Source organism: Hevea brasiliensis, chromosome 10 (assembly GCF_030052815.1).
Source record: "Hevea brasiliensis isolate MT/VB/25A 57/8 chromosome 10, ASM3005281v1, whole genome shotgun sequence".
NCBI lineage: Eukaryota > Viridiplantae > Streptophyta > Magnoliopsida > Malpighiales > Euphorbiaceae > Hevea > Hevea brasiliensis.
The window spans coordinates 94,502,208-94,518,071 of NC_079502.1; the positions used below are offsets into that span (position 1 = coordinate 94,502,208).

Genomic DNA, 15,864 nt, shown 5'->3' on the forward strand with positions numbered 1-15,864 from the left:
TATTAGGACTGCATTTTCAGCCAGATCCAATTACCCGACGGCCTGTCTCAGAATGTGGTCGATATTATAGTCAATTCTAGTATTTTCAGACGTTCTGGACACGTTTCAGGTGTCAGATTTGGCATAGGTAAATCCAAACTCTACATTGCTCAATTTTTTCCTTGTACTGGGTTAGAATAAAATTCATAGAATATTCATGGGTGATTAGAAAATTATAATTCCTTTTGCGTTAGCTCTATAATATTGCTAAGGACCGTATGGCAAAATTTTAGAATTTTTAGAGTTCATTTGGGTAGTTTTTGCAAAAGGGCTAGTTATAGGGGCTAAATTATAATTTTTCAAATTGTGATTGTTGACTATTTGGGTAGGCTCAGGAGGGGCCTTGTGATGTTATTGAGTCCTGATTGCGTGATTGGCAGATATAGAAGTGTATTTTGAAGCCTTTTGTAGGTTGGGTAGGTCCTAGATATAGAGGAGATTCTACCGAATTTTCGGCACAAATTAAGATGTGCTTGCCTCTTTAAATTTATCTTTATTTGAATTAGCACTAATAAATCCACAATAAAATTATGTAGGTGATCAATGTCAACTATTTTCCTTCACCCAACCTCTACAGTCGTCTCTTTGTGTGCTGTGAGTAAAATATTAATTTTAATTATAATTTCAATATTATTATATGTTCAGGCATGCTCATGCATTACTTATAAATATATATCTATGTAGTTAAACACTAGGCATAATTTATATTGCATTTTTAATTGATGAAGTGCTATGGATGTTGTTTGTGGTAATTTAGAGTAGTGTACGTCCGTTGGCGTGAGTGTGGTATGGTATTAGATATAGACAGGACGGGTAGACACGGCTTGAGAGACTCTGTAACACCCCTATTTGCATAGCCTGGTATATTTCACTATTCCGGTAACCAGAGTCAGTTCGGATAATTAAGGGGATTAGAACCACACTTAAGACAACTAGATAAGTCATAAACACAAATAATTAGTAATTGTCAATTAGTTAAGTATAAATAAGAAAAACAGAACATAAGAAGTTAAACGAGCCAAGAGTCACAGCGATGGGTGACCTTCTCGGGAAGGATTGCGAAGTCGATTTAAACTCAAATTTCGAACCATAAAATGTGACACTGCGGTCCTTAGGACCATTACGAACACAGTGGAAAAGAGAAAATCACGAAAAAGAACTGCTAAGCCAGTCAAATAATTAGGTCAGAGAGCCAGAAGAAATATTGAATTATTTGCAAACCGGGTTGAACCGGCGAGGGGCAATTTGGTCAATTGACCCCGAGAGCTGACTCCTGACCTAACTGTCAAATAAAATCGGAGAAAAGAAAATTTCGAAGTCGGGAATTAAATTAAAGAACTAATAGAAAAATAAATTAAAAAAAAAAGAAAATGAAAAAGTGAAGGGAGATGACATCATGCGTGACATCATGCATGATGCCATAAATATTATAATTAATAAATTTAATTAAATTGATTTATGGTCTTCCTAAGACATAAAAAAAAAAAGAAAGAAAAAAAAATATATCAAAAGTCTTCTTCAAGCCGTCCCTCTCACTCTCCCTCTCCCTCTCCCTCACCAAAACCTCCATTAACGCTCATTTTGAGCTTGATCAAACCCACAATTCCACCATAGAAAGTTAAACCTCCAACATTAAACCTTGATTTTAAGCCTTGATAGAGGACTTGACAAAAAAAGAAAGAAGAAAAGAAGAAGGAAATTGGAGAATTCAAATCCAAGTGGAGGTGAGAACTCTAATTTGAAAATTTTAGATTATTAGTTGTGTTTGTAGCTTAAAGTAACTTAGAAGTTAAAGAAATGAAATAAAATCAATTGTTGAAGGACCAAACTGAAAATTAGGCCAACTAAGGTTACTATGCATATGTTTGTGTTTTGATTGAATTTAAATGTTAGGCAAGCTTGTATGAATGTGGTAGTGAGATTGAGATGCTTAAATTTGGTTAAATGCAACAATTTAGTGAGTTAGGGTTTTGGACACTTAGGGTTTAGAGACAAAAATGTGAGAAATTGGTAAATGATGTCTTTGACCTAGTTTGAGGTGAGAAATGGTCATTTTTGACCAAATGAAGTGTGTTGGAAGTGTTGGAGTTGAGGTTAAATTCGGATTTCATGTGGTCATGCTGCTGGCAGCAGAACCAAGGTCCCTTTGAGGGACCAAAACTAAAAATTTACAAGTCCAATTGGTATGAGACCAATTGGGAATGAAAATAGACACTAAATGACACAATTTTTATTTAGGAACCATGCCCAAAAAGTGACCAAAACCTAGTGAACAAATTGACCAAATCTGGAAATTCTCAGTCTGCCATGTACAAAATGACCAAATAAATAGTGTTTATTCATTTGGCCATACCTTGAGCTAGGCAGGTCCAAATGACCTGAAATTTTACCAGTGGATAGATGAGATATAGACCTAAAACTTTCATGAAGAACACAAACCCAAATTATGCCATTAACTAAGTCATTTGGCCACCCAAAATTGGTGACCTAAAACTGCCAGAACCAAAATTTGCCCAGAAAATCTGGGTTAAGTCCAATCCGGCAGCTATGGTTCAAATGGCTATAACTTGAGTTACAAAACTCCAAATGGAGTGATTCGAAAAGGAGAATTTAGTTAAGACAATAGGGAACATTTTCTTTGAAGGAAGTTCTGCAAAATTCTAACAGAAAAATGACCAATGGAACAGTGTAACTTAAGACACCAAAACTGAAAATTTGCAAATTTGCCTAAAAGACTTAGAATTTGAGTAAACAACCAAAACCAACAAATTTAGTGACCAAAATGTGGTATGTGGCTGAAGTTGGAATTCCCATACCTATTAAGCCTTAGAAAGTCAACAAATTGACTTAAATAGTGTAGTGAATAGTAACCCCGAAATAAAAAAATTTTAAAAACGTCGAGTTTAGCACATTAGAGCTAGGTAAAAGTGAAGTTAAATTTATTTTTGGATTTATGTTAAGTTATGGTGCTGAAACACTGTAAAATTGTGTGTTTTAGTTGAAAAGAACACCGGGAAAGAACCCGAGGAATCGAGTCAAGGCCAAGAGGCGACTCGTTTAAGGTTCGTGCACAACATATAATTTTTGTAAATTATCTTCTGCATATTGTTTTGAATAATGTGAAATATTAAATTATGACATTCTTATGATGTTTTTGATTTAAATTTTTGAAAGTTAATTGTGTATATTTGAAATGGCAATGTTTAGCAAATTGTTAAGATAAGTTTTGAAACCACAGTGTCATGACCATATATTTGAACACCTCACTAGCATGACTAGTGGGGTTAATCAGTTTCGAATTTTGATTCCTTCTCTGGCTGAAGTGTTGAGGTGTGTGCCAGTAGAAGAAGAAATTAAATGGATATCCATATATTTGAGCTAGCTAGCCTTGTGATGTGACTTCTCCTTAGTCTCTGGCTATTGAGATTATATTTGTTTCGAATGGCATGATATAATTGTGGGTTTTACGAAATGTGTTTTGGCACTTCGAAATGAACTTGTTTGGAGTAAAATCTCATATTTCATATTTTGAATTTAATTCTCATGTTCAGTCCAATTTTTGAATAAATGTGATTTAAATTCTGCATAAAGATTATTTTAGGATGTTGTGCACCACTGAGTCCTAGTACTCAGCGATAGCTGTTATTGTTATCACAGATATAGAGACTAGAGGAGTAGCGGATTGAGCTGCTGAGGACAAGGGAGCTACCTGCTTGAAGTTATATCGGGTATATTTTATACCCTGATTGTAGAAATTTATTTTGATGTATGTAATGTACGTAAATGTATGGACATGTAAAATTGGTCTTGAGCAACTTGTACAAAGTTTCTATAAAGTTTGTAATAAAATTTAGTTTGAATTTCTTTTAATGTAAATTTTTACAATGATGTATATAAATTACTTTGTCATTAATGAAATATGAATGGCAGTATTTTATTTTGAATTGAATGAAATTCATTAATGGTATTTGATGATTGTTGGATATTGGAAATGGTGAATTTGAATTTTGAAAGTTGATAAATGTATTGAAATTGATTGAGATGATTGTGAATTTGAAGAAGTTGTTGAGAAAAATTATTGGAAGTGCTTTTTTTTCAGGTATTTGAAGAACTGTTTTCTCAAAATACAGACGGCACTCTGCCGAAATTTTTATAAAATTTGCAGAAAAATAAAATGGGCCAAAAATTTCAACTAGCTTTCAACTTTAATTAAATGTTTTGATACCAATTAGAAAATGCTCACCACTTAACAAAAGTAAGAAAATTGTTTTAAAATTCCTTGTAGGGTACTTAATGAGTTATCGGTAGGTGAAGTTCGGTAGTTCATTAGGTATTCTACGGGATCATGTTATGCCTTACAGAGGGGTAAGGTGTGACATGTTTTAGTGGTATCAGAGCAAATTTTTGAAGTATGTTTTAACTTGAGAATTTGCATCTTTCTTTGTTAAGTACAATTGCTCAATGTCCTTATTTGTTACATACAGTGCATTACATCATAAATATGAACTAATGGAGGGAAATCTCTATATGTTACTTGTTCAGGAGATACCCTAACTTCATATTGAAATGGAAGAAGGGGATCGCTCAATTGAGCAATCTGTTGAAGCTGAGGCATAAGGGGAAGCCCCAGCTTTACAGAATGTCAGTGGATCAGTAGCACCAGCCCCACAAATGTCTTAGTTTCCTGCACATTTCGCATAGCAGATGGCTGCGATGTTTCAACAAATGGCTGGGGGTATGCCTGCTCAAGCTCCACCCCAAACACCTGTGGTACAACCACTGCCTCCAGCCAAACAGTATGATAAGTTATTGAAGTATGGGGCTATAGAATTTAAGGGTACAGTGGACCCTTTAGAGGCAGAGCAATGGCTTGAAAGGATGGATAGAGTATTTAAGAAGCTGCACTGCCAAGATGAACTGAAGTTTGAATATTCTGTGTCACTACTACAAGGGGATGCGTATGATTGTGGGAAGACCATCCCCCACAGCTTAGCTGAACCACCAGTACTGACCTGGGATGACTTCGTCAGAGAATTCAGACAAAAATACGTCCCAGACGCATATGTGGATCAAAAGTTGCAAGAATTTTTGAGTCTGAAGCAAGGGAGTAAATCAGTGGCAGAATATGAGAGGGAGTTCTCCCGCTTAAGTCACTATGCGGGGAGTCTCCTTTCTACCAGCAAGGAAAGGTGCAAGAGATTTGAGACTGGTTTGAAGCCCAGTTTGAGAATGCAAGTAGTGGGATTCAAACACAGCAATTTTTCAGAACTCATGTCTCAAGCACTCGAGTTAGAAAGGATTGGATCAGAAGCGACCCCAATAAAAGAAAAATAAAAAAAAAATTTGAAAAAACAGAGAAAGATAAGGGGGAAAAATCAGTTGAACAAAGTTTTGGTGGTACTTCTGGGAAGAGGAAGAAATTTGGTGGACCTAGCAGAGGTCGAGGTGGAAGATTTGGAAGGGGCAGATTCTCTGGACAGAGACCCCCTAGGTCTAGTTAGCAGTCGAGCAGGGGTTCATATCCTGCCCGCCTCTATGAGACTTGTGGCAAGATTCATGGGGGAGAATGTTATTGGGCTACAGGAGCCTGTTTTAACTATGGAGGCAAGGGCCATTTAGCAAAATACTACACTAGTGCTCCAAAATATGGTCCAGCTCCTACGACTGCAGAAGGATCTATTCAGAGTCCTGCTTCCAGAAGTTCACAACCTGTTGGCAGAGGAAGAGGCAGAGGTAAAGGCACTGCTTCTGGCAGTCAGGGCACTATGGGTCAGTCAGCACAAGGAAGTGCTTCAGCCAGAGTCTACACAATGAGACAGCAAGAAGAGGCTGAGACTTCCGATGTGGTAGCTGGTACATTCTCTATCTCTGATCAAGAAGTATTTGTGTTGTTTGATCCGGGTTCAACTCAATCATATGTTAATGCTAGCATTGTTAGTTCACTTGCTGTTCCATGTGTCCAAATGGGTTTTGAAGTGCTAGTAACTAGTCCGTTAGGAGAAGGGGTTCGGGTCAACAGAATTTATAGAGACTGTCCTTTGGTGATCCAAGGACATGTTTTTCTGTCAGATTTGATTGAAATGCCATTCAGAGATTATGATATTATCTTGGGTATGGATTGGTTAGCCAGGCATCACGCCATGATTGATTGTAGACTGAAGACAGTCACTTTTGGTCTCCCCTTGTACGGTGATGTGGTAATACATGGGGAGAGGCATTTACTGCCATCAAACATCATTTCGACTGCACTAGCCAAAAGGATGATCAGAAAGGGGTGTGAAGCATATTTGGCACATGTGATAGACACCCAAATGGGGAGTCCAACACTGAGGGACATCCCTACTGTATGTGACTTTCCGGATGTATTTCCTGATGAATTGCCAGGATTACCTCCAGAAAGAGAGGTGCAGTTTAAGATTGATGTTATGCCTGGTGTGGACCCAATCTCCATAACACCATATAGAATGGCACTTGCAGAATTAAAAGAGTTGAAAGTACAATCGCAAGAGCTGTTTGACAAGGGCTTTATCCGCCCTAGTGTGTCACCTTGGGGAGCGCCAATGTTGTTTGTAAAGAAGAAGGATGGCACTCTCCGGTTATGCATTGACTATCAGCAGTTGAATAAGGTGACAATAAAGAATAGATATCCATTGCCCCGCATTGATGACTTGTTTGATCAGTTGAGGGGTGCAGCTGTGTTCTCCAAAATTGACCTGAGATCAGGTTATTATCTACTGAAAGTACAAGAGCAGAGTATTCCTAAAACTACCTTCAGAACCCGCTATGGCCATTATGAGTTCTTGGTTATCCCATTCGGGTTAACTAATGCTCCGGCTGCTTTTATGGATCTGATGAACACTATCTTCAGACCATACCTCAACCAGTTTGTTGTGGTGTTCATAGATGATATATTGGTCTATTCGAGGAATGCAGAAGAGCATGATAGACATCTGCGCATTGTACTGCAAACTTTGAGGGAGAAACAGCTATATGCCAAATTATCAAAGTGTGAATTTTGGCTGAAGAAAATATCTTTCTTGGGGCATGTCGTATCAGAAGAGGGCATCAAGGTAGATCCAAGTAAGTTAGAAGTTATCCTTAACTGGAGGCCACCCAGAATGTCACAGAGATTCGTAGTTTTCTAGGTTTAGCTGGATACTACCGTCAATTTGTGAAGGGATTCTCCATGTTAGCATCTCCATTGACCAAGCTGCTTAGAAAAGATGTGAAATTTTAGTGGACGGATAAATGCCAACAGAGTTTTGATGAATTGAAGAAATGTTTGACTGAAGCTCTAGTCCTGACTTTACCTACACCGGGTAAAGAATATACAGTTTATAGTGATGCTTCTCACAATGGGTTAGGCTATGTGTTGATGCAAGATCGAAATGTCATTGCCTATGCATCACGCCAGCTAAAACCACATGAGAGGAATTATCCGACACATGACTTGGAGCTTACAGCTATTGTGTTTGCTCTTAAGATCTGGAGACACTATTTGTATGGGGAAAAGTGTTACATCTACACAGATCATAAGAGTTTGAAGTATTTGGGTACCCAAAAAGAGCTAAATTTGAGACAGAGGAGATGGTTAGAGTTAATAAAAGACTATGATTGTCTGATAAACTATCAACCAGGGAAAGCTAATGTTGTGGCTGACGCCTTAAGTCGCAAGACTATGACAAGTCTATGGGTTACTCCTTTGTCTATGGTACATGAGTTAAGATCATTGCATGCCAGCTTAGAGATTAATGATGAGGGGCAGACAACAGTTGCATGGCATGTACAGCCAGTGTTGATTGATCAGAATAGAATGGCTACTCAGAATGACCAGAAGTATCAAAAATTATTAGAAGAAGTCTGGCAGGGCAAGAAACCAGAATTCTCGATCAGAGATGATGGTATACTGTTACACCAGGGTAGAATATGTGTTCCCAATGATGTTGATTTGAGGCAGATCATTTTGAAGGAAGCACATGAGTCTCCTTTTGCCATGCACCCTGGTGGCAAAAAAATGCATGGAGGGCTAAAGGAGCATTACTAGTGGATGGGTATGGAAAGAGATGTGGCAGAGTTTGTTTCTAAATGCCTAACTTGTCAGCAAGTGAAGGCAGAGCATCAAGTACCCGCTGGGTTGTTACATCCACTACCAGTACCAAAATAGAAATGGGAGAGAATAACGATGGATTTTGTGATGGGACTTCCGATGACACAGAAGAGTCATGATGCAGTATGGGTCATTGTTGACAGACTAACCAAGTCTGCTCATTTTCTACCAGTTCGAATGGACTACAGTTTAGAAAGATTGGCCAGGTTGTACATTGATGAAATTGTGAGACTGCATGGAGTGCCAGTATCCATCGTATCAGACAGAGATCCTAGGTTCACTTCTAGATTCTGGGGTAGTCTTCAGAGAGCCCTAGGAACTAGATTGAACTTCAGTACTGCATTCCACCCACAGACAGATGGCCAGTCTGAGAGGGTAATTCAGATCTTGGAGGACATGCTACGGGCTTGTGTGATTGAGTTTGAGGGCAGTTGGGATACACACTTGCCTTTGATTGAGTTTGCTTACAACAATAGCTACCAATCAAGCATTGGGATGCCTCCATATGAAGCTTTGTATGGCAGAAAATGTAGAACCCCATTGTATTGGGATGACGTGGGTGAAAGAAAGATGATTGGACCCGAAATTGTTCAGCAAACTAAAGAGAAAATCAAGGTGATCAGAGATCGACTAAAGACTGCATCGGACCGTCAGAAGTCCTACATTGATTTAAAGAGAAGGGATATTGAGTATGCAGTGGGTGAGAAAGTATTCCTCAAGGTTTCCCCTTGGAAGAGAATTATGAGATTCAGCAGAAAGGGAAAAACTGAGTCCTCGTTTCATTGGGCCATATGAGGTTCTGGAAAGAGTGGGTCATTTGGCATATCGCTTGGCACTACCTCCAAAGTTAGAAAAGACACATAATGTCTTCCATGTGTCTATGTTGAGGAGGTATCAATCAGACCCATCTCATGTACTACCTGTAAAGGAAATTGAAGTGAATCCAGACCTCATATATGAGGAAGAACCCATAGAGATTCTGGCTTATGAGGTGAAGCAGCTACGGAACAAGCAGATACCGTTAGTAAAAGTGCTGTGGAACCATCATTTGGGCCAAGAAGCTACTTGGGAATGAGAGGAGGACATGAGGAGACAACACCCACAGCTATTCAGAGATTGATACCAGGTAAAATTTCGAGACGAAATTTATTTTAAGGGGGGGAGAATTGTAACACCCTTATTTGCATAGCCTAGTATATTTCACTATTTCGGTGACCGGAGTCTGTTCGGACAATTAAGGGGATTAGAACCACACTTAAGACAACTAGATAAGCCATAAATACAAATAATTAGTAATTGTCAATTAGTTAAGTATAAATAAGAAAAACAGAACATAAGAAGTTAAACGAGCTGAGAGTTACAGCGATGGGTGACCTTCTCGGGAAGGATTACGAAGTCGATTTAAACTCAAATTTTGAACCGTAAAATGTGACGCTGCGGTCCTTAGGACCATTATGAACACAATGAAAAAGAGAAAATCACGAAAAAGAACTGCTATGCCAGTCAAATAATTAGGTTAGGGAGCCGAAAGAAATATTAAATTATTTGCAAACCGGGTTGAACCGGCAAGGGGCAATTTGGTCAATTGACCCCGAGAGCTAACTCCTGACCTAACTGTCAAATAAAATCAGAGAAAAGAAAATTTCGGAGTCGAGAATTAAATTAAAAAACTAATAGAAAAATAAATAAATAAAAAAGAAAATGAAAAAGTGAAGGGAGATGACATCATGCGTGACATCATGCATGATGCCATAAATATTATAATTAATAAATTTAATTAAATTGATTTATGGTCTTCCTAAGACATAAAAAAAAAAAAGAAAGAAAAAAAAATATATCAAAAGTCTTCTTCAAGCCGTCCCTCTCACTCTCCCTCTCCCTCACCAAAACCTCCATTAACGCTCATTTTGAGCTTGATCAAACCCACAATTCCACTATAGAAAGTTAAACCTCCAACATTAAACCTTGATTTCAAGCCTTGATAGAGGACTTGACAAAAAAATAACGAAGAAAAGAAGAAGGAAATTGGAGAATTCAAATCCAAGTGGAGGTGATAACTCTAATTTGAAAATTTTAGATTATTAGTTGTGTTTGTAGCTTAAAGTAACTTAGAAGTTAAAGAAATGAAATAAAATCAATTATTGAAGGACTAAACTGAAAATTAGGCCAACTAAGGTTACTATGCATATGTTTGCGTTTTGATTGAATTTAAATGTTAGGCAAGCTTGTATGAATGTGGTAGTGAGATTGAGATGCTTAAATTTGGTTAAATGCAACAATTTAGTGAGTTAGGGTTTTGGACACTTAGGGTTTAGAGACAAAAATGTGAGAAATTGGTAAATGATGTCTTTGACCTAGTTTGAGGTGAGAAATGGTCATTTTTGACCAAATGAAGTGTGTTGGAAGTGTTGGAGTTGAGGTTAAATTCGGATTCCACGTGGTCATGCTACTGGCAGCAGGACCAAGGTCCCTTTGAGAGACCAAAAATGAAAATTTACAAGTCCAATTGGTATGAGACCAATTGGGAATGAAAATAGACACTAAATGACACAATTTTCATTTAGGAACCATGCCCAAAAAGTGACCAAAACCTAGTAAACAAATTGACCAAATCCGGAAATTCTCAGTCTGCCCTGTACAAAATGACTAAATAAACAGTGTTTGTTCATTTGGCCATAACTTGAGCTAGGCAGGTCTAAATGACTCGAAATTTTACCAGTGGATAGATGAGTTATAGACTTAAAACTTTCATGAAGAACACAAACCCAAATTATGCCATTAACTAAGTCATTTGGCCACCCAAAATTGGTGACCTAAAACTGCCAGAACCAAAATTTGCCCAAAAAATCTGGGTTAAGTCCAATCCAGCAGCCATGGTTCAAATGGCTATAACTTGAGCTACAAAACTCCAAATGGAGTGATTCAAAAAGGAGAATTTAGTTAAGACAATAGGGAGCATTTTCTATGAAGGAAGTTCTGCCAAATTCTAACACAAAAATGACCAATGGAACAGTGCAACTTAAGACACCAAAATTGAAAATTTGCAAATTTGCCTAAAAGATTTAGAATTTGAGTAAACAACCAAAACCAACAAATTTAGTGACCAAAATGTGGTATGTGGCTGAAGTTGGAATTCCCATACCTATTAAGCCTTAGAAAGTCAACAAATTGACTTGAATAGTATAGTGAATAGTAACCCCGAAACAAAAAAATTTAAAGAACGTCGAGTTTAGCACATTAGACCTAGGTAAAAGTGAAGTTAAATTTATTTTTGGATTTATATTAAGTTATGGTACTGAAACACTGTAAAATTGTGTATTTTAGTTGAAAAAAACACCGGGAAAGAGCCTGAGGAATCGAGTCAAGGCCAAGAGGCGACTCGTTTAAGGTTCGTGCACAACATATAATTTTTGTAAATTATCTTCTGCATATTATTTTGAATAATGTGAAATATTGAATTATGACATTCTTATAATGCTTTTGATTTAAATTGTTGAAAGTTAATTGTTTATATTTGAAATGGCAATGTTTAGCAAATTGTTAAGATAAGTTTTGAAACCACAGTGTCATGACCATATATTTGAACACCTCACTAGCATGACTAGTGGGGGTAATCAGTTTCGAATTTTGATTCCTTCTCTGGCTGAAGTGTTGAGGTGTGTGCCTGATGCATACATTTTGCATAATCATTTAGGTTTAATTTCATAGCCATTTTATTTGATTATTAGTCACTTTTAGCTAATTTCATTAGTTATTTAGTTAGTTTTTCATAATTGTCAATTTTGGATTAATTTGTAATTTTTACTTTATTTTGTAGGAAAAATGGTGTTTTTGAAGGACTGAAAAGAAATTTTTCCATTGAGGAGTGACTTCTACAGCCAAAGATGTCAAAAACAAGTTTTAAAGTTGAAATATGCATTGGCCAAATTGCGCATAACTTGCCGCATAAGCTATGCAGATCTGCATAAGGAGAAGAAACACTGTTCCAACACCTGCCGAATTGTGCATAAGGAGAGTACATAGCTTATACAGATTCACGCCTCCCTTATGCAATCTCACGGAATTGTGCATAACCTATGCGCCTAGTAATGCAGTTTCGCATAAGTGAACCAGAAACCAGCAGAAAACTGCATAAGGGACTGCATGACTTATGCAGTCCACTTATGCAGTCTCACAAGGATTTCATTAATGAGCTGGCAGAAGATTCCGTCAGAAAATCCCTCCTAAAACACACCATTTTAGGGCTCCATGTCAGAAAATGCTATAAATAGCCCCATTTCCCATTTTAGAAGAGGAGAAAAGAAGAGGAACAAAAAGGGAAAGGTGCAGGCAGCAGCTGAAGAGTCACAATCACCTCCACACCATTTCCAATCAGATTTGGAGATTTCTTTCTTTTCTTACATTTTTCCTACCTTTCTAGTGTTTAGTTTCTTGTTTCTTAGCTTAGATTAAAGCTTTATTTTCATATAAACTCAGAATATCTTGTAAACACTATGGATAGTGAGTAGCTTTATTTTAATTCTGGAGTAAGGGATGTAATATTTGAGATATTTTGTGGATTTTGATTGGGTAATCCATATTTTGTGGTCTTAATGAGTTTTATTCATTTCTTGTGTGCTTAATGACATGCTTAGTGTAGGATCCCATTAAGTGATGTTCTTAATCCATGGTTGAGGCACTGAAAGTAGAAAACCTTGTGATAGATAATCAAGAAATTGGACTTAATTAACTTAGATCTAGAAATAGACTAAGGATTAAGAGGATTTACAGATTAATTAAGGAACTTAACGGGTCTTGATTAACTCTAACTCCACGAAAGTAGGATTAGATTGATTAAGGCACTCTTGTCTCACTCGAAAGGGTATTCAAAGGATTTAAGAATTAATCTCCTTAAAACCCATAAGTTTCACAAGATTGGATAACCAATTTAAAATCCCAAAATAGCTTGAATATGAAATCCCGAACTCCGGAATCGCCTTTTTTATCATTGTTAATTTCTAATCGAATTTAATTGCTTGCCATTTTAAATTTTGCCATATTTCAACTTGCTTATTTCAATTTGATGCAATTTTAGTTTAATTAATACATTGTTGGATAGATTATAAATCTCACACACATAGAACTCACATCTCAATAGCCATCAATTTATTACTTTAATTTCAAAAAGAGTCCAAATTAGTTAGAACTTTTATATCAAAAATTCAATCATTAACACAACTCCTCGTGGGAACGATATCTTTTCTATATTACTTGTACGACCCGTGCATTTGCGGTTGGGCATAATCAAGTTTTTGGCGCCGTTGGCGGGGAGTTGTTTGTTTAAGATTGAATTCTTGATTATTTTAGTTGTTCATAGTTTTATCTTTGTTATCTTTTCATTTTGTGTTTGTTTGTTCTTTTTCAGGTACTCTTAATCTTTTATGAGAAGAGCTACATGCACAAGTGACACATTCTTATTGTTTAATCCTGAAATTGAGAAATTTTGTAAAGCCAACAAGAAAGAAACCAGAAGAAGAAAAGAAGCATTGAGAGAAACTGAATTAGAAGCAGACATGGCTGATGAAAGAATTAGAATTGGTAGCGGTAATGCTGGTAATGGTCGAAATAATGAAAATGTCGCCCAAGGTGAAGAAGTTGTAAATGCTAATGTACCTAGGGGAAGTATGATGGATCATGCTTTTCCTCGTTTTGATGACTTGAGAGAGAGTATAGCAAGACCAAGAATTGATGCAAATAGTTACAAGATGGATTTTGGGGTTCTTCAAATGATTCAAAATTCCCAATTTGGGGGACATCCTTCTGAAAATCCACACACACATCTGAAGAAGTTTGCTATGATTTGTGATATGCAAAAACAACCTGAAGTGTCTGATGATGCAGCAAGATTGAAGCTATTCCCGTTCTCTTTGAAAGATAGAGCATTGGATTGGCTTGATTCTTTACCTCACAACTCAATTACAAATTGGGAGCAACTCACTGATGCATTTCTTGCACAATATTTTCCACCCAGAAAAACTCAAGAATTGAGGAATCAAATGACAGCTTTCAGACCAAGGGAAGATGAAACTCTTTATGAATCATGGATGAGATGGAAGGAATTAGAGAGACAATGCCCACATCATGCCATTCCGAAATGGATGATAAACCAGAATTTTTACACAAATATCACTCCTGCAATTAGAGGGATTATTGATGCTCAAACAGGAGAAGAATTTATTATGAAGCATGAAGATGAAGCTTATGAGCTATTGGAGAAAATTACAAAGAATACTCATCTTTGGAGTAGTCCAAGAGGACCAGCTCCAACTCAAAAGAGGCAAGCTGCTGGAATGTATGATCTTGATCCGTTCAACATGATTAATGCAAAGTTTGATGCACTTATAAATGTCTTGGCTAAGAAGATGGAAGATTTGAGTATGTTGGTTAGTTCATCATCATCATCTGGAAGTTCACAACAAGTTGCTTATGCAGAAGGAACTACCAGCTGTGGAGTAGACTATGGAGAGCAAGTTGCATATGTTGGTAATTATGGAAACAAGCAAATGGGGAATCCTTACTCTCAAACTTATAATCCAACTTGGAGGAATCATCCCAACTTTTCATGGGGAAATCAGCAAAGTCAAGTTCCAAATCAGAATTTTCAACCACAACAGCAACAAGGAATTCCATATCAGCAAAATAGGCAACCATTGCCTAATTTTCAGCAGAAAAATAGGAATCCTCCACCAAAACAGCAAGAACAAAGTTCCACCACAGAAGCTTTATTGCAACAGATTCTTGCTAACCAAACTAAGCATGATGAGGAGATGAGAGAGATGAAAGCAAGGTTAGAACAGATGCAAACACATAACAGAATGCTGGAAAATCAGATTGCACAACAAGCATCTTCCTCAAGTGCCAAGTCTTTTGGAAAGCTTCCAAGTCAACTGGAAAATCCAAGAGAGCAGTGTCAAGCTATTACATTAAGAAGTGGGAAAGTTGTAAATAATGAGAAGAGTGAAAAAAATGAGAAAAGTGAAAATAGTGAGAAGAGAGAAAATGAGAAAGAAATTGATGAGAGTGAAAAACAAGAAAGTGAGAAAGAAAGTGCAGAAAAATGTAAAGAGAAAATTGAAGAGAAGGAAGAGAAGTATATACCTCCAGAGCCCTACAAGCCACAACTTCCCTTTCCACAAAGATTTCAAAAAGCCAAGCTTGATAAGCAATTTGGGAAGTTTTTAGAGGTTTTGAAGAAGCTTTACATAAATGTGCCTTTTATTGATGCTCTTTCACAAATGCCCTCTTATGCAAAATTCTTGAAAGAAATTCTCTCAAACAAGAGGAAACTTGAAGACCATGAAACTGTAGCTTTGACAGAAGAATGCAGTGCTATCCTCCAAAGGAAACTTCCTCCAAAGCTCAAGGATCCAGGGAGTTTTTCAATTCCATGCCACATTGGGGAATCATGTTCTATAAAAGCTTTATGTGATCTAGGGGCTAGTGTTAGCCTTATGCCCCTCTCCATTTATGAGAAGCTCAATATGGGAGATCTTAAGCCAACCCACATTTCTCTTTAGTTAGCTGACAGATCAATTAAGTATCCTAAAGGAATTTTGGAGAATGTGCCTCTGAAGGTTGGGAAGTTCTATATACCTGTTGACTTTGTCATCTTGGACATGGAAGAGGATTCTAATATTCCAATTATCTTGGGAAGACCCTTTCTAGCTACAGCAGGAGCA

The 15,864-nt window shown here is 37.1% G+C and overlaps 1 non-coding gene across 1 annotated transcript; it reads right to left on the reverse strand.

The window, feature by feature from the left end:
* Nucleotides 1–14,166: 14,166 nt before the first annotated feature.
* LOC131169913 (small nucleolar RNA R71) lies at nucleotides 14,167–14,273 on the reverse strand. Its single transcript, XR_009140860.1, has one exon. It is a non-coding gene; the product is annotated as a small nucleolar RNA R71 (small nucleolar RNA).
* Nucleotides 14,274–15,864: the final 1,591 nt, after the last annotated feature.